Consider the following 1914-nt stretch of genomic DNA (forward strand, 5'->3'; position numbering starts at 1 on the left):
AAGTTATAATGGAATTTTCCTTTGCAGTATGTAATTGAACTTCTCTCCATGTTGAAGACAGCAATCAGAAACTGGGAGCCCTCCTCACTTTCTTACCTTACCTTTAGACGTAACTTTGTACATCTGAACATGTCCCTAATATAGCTAGATGCATGCTTCCTCACTTTGGAGTTATAAAAGGTCAAATAGAATTATTTTCCTGACTTTATAAAGTGATCTTTTGGAGAGTCACTGGTATAATAGTAATTAAAACCCGAAGGTAGAAAAGCAAGAATGTAGAGGTGATATATGTATGATAAGACTACATGTGAATACCATAGTAAGTTAAGATTAAATACGCACATAATTGTTTACAAAGAGCTAAATAATTGCATCACCAAGGAAAAGGAATCTAGTGACAGCTAGACTGTACTGTACTGTCATGTAGAAAAATGGTGAGAGAATTTTTTTTTTGGATACCATCAAAGACCTGGGGCGGGAGTGGGACGCTGCATGTCTCATAGACATAATTATGAAGAAATAGTGGATGATCTAGTACTTTTTTTCCTCCAATTTCATTGTTTCTCCATTAAAAGGGAACAAGAATTGTAGAAATTCAAGCCCCCACTGTGCACTGTTTGAAAAACAAAGCATACAGCTGTTGATAAATGCTATCTCTCTGTCAGAAAGAATAAAAATCTTGATGTTACCCTATGGATTTAATTTTTAAATGAATATAAATGGCTTTAAGGACTTTCTATTGTTCTTTTTGTGTTGGGAAATGTGAGCCATAGGTCTTCCTATATTGCACTGTAAATAAACAGAGTGTCTCTAGTCTTAGACTCACCGTGATGGATGGTATACCTTTCTCAACCCTCAATTGTCTCATTATCCAAGTTCTATTGGGTCATTAAACAAACATTAGAAGTGTGGATACTTGCTCTGCCCGGAATGAAATTACTCACTTGGGACTTGGCAGAAGAATGACTCAGTAACTAAAGCCTTTCTCACAACTTTATTTTACATATATGTTTTTGTTTATATTTATTTTTATATAGCATTAATTTCACACACTATATATTATCGATGCCTTGATTTTATAGCTTGAGCTATATAGGGATGCATATAAAATACCTTTTCTGTTTTTTAAGGCCTGATGTCTCCAATTTTATATGCAATCTTTGAATTCTGGCTAATATCCATTAGTTTATTCAGTTTCTATTTGCAATTCTGTTTCTAATGCTAATTGTTAACTTTAATAATAAGAGACTCCCATGAGTATTATATTTCAAAGAAAATTAAGACATTTTAAAATATAAAGATTCTTCATTTTGTTCAGTGCTGCAAGTGTTATCTGGAAAACAGAGAAAGCAGATTAATGCACTTGCTCCTTTTCTTTTTCATCTGTGGCTGAGACTTGGTTTTTCATCTTCAACCATTCATGTGTTTTTGTGTCCTTATGTTACCTGACTGTTTCCATGCTGGGGGGCTGGCCCTGCCCCTGCCCTAGACAGGGCCATTTGCCTGTCACACAGCATGCAGGTTCTTGACTCCTGTAGGAAAAATTTCAAGACATGAGTCCGGGTGAAAGTGAGAGTAAGTTCATTAAAGTTTGGGACAGTGAGGAAAAGGAAGGGCCCCTGGAGACAGGATCAGAGAGTAAGTGTGGGACGAGTGGCTATTGCCCTTTGCTCCCGTGGGTTCAAGACTCATCTGGGACCCTTACAGCCTAGGCAAGAAGAATCAAGGCACACACCTAAGAAAAGTGGGCTCAGCATTCTTAAAGAAGAGCACGGCTGGTATCCTTTGTCCTGCGAGTTTTGTCATTTTCCTTAGCCAGAAATTTTAGGGTAGGACCCAGAGGGGGATCTCAACAGAATAGTCATTAGATTTCCAGGTGTGTCATTTAGTATGTTGATGTATCAAAATGAGCAT

The sequence above is a fragment of the Saccopteryx leptura genome, chromosome 4 (assembly GCF_036850995.1).
Source record: "Saccopteryx leptura isolate mSacLep1 chromosome 4, mSacLep1_pri_phased_curated, whole genome shotgun sequence".
In the NCBI taxonomy this organism is placed as follows: Eukaryota; Metazoa; Chordata; class Mammalia; order Chiroptera; family Emballonuridae; genus Saccopteryx; species Saccopteryx leptura.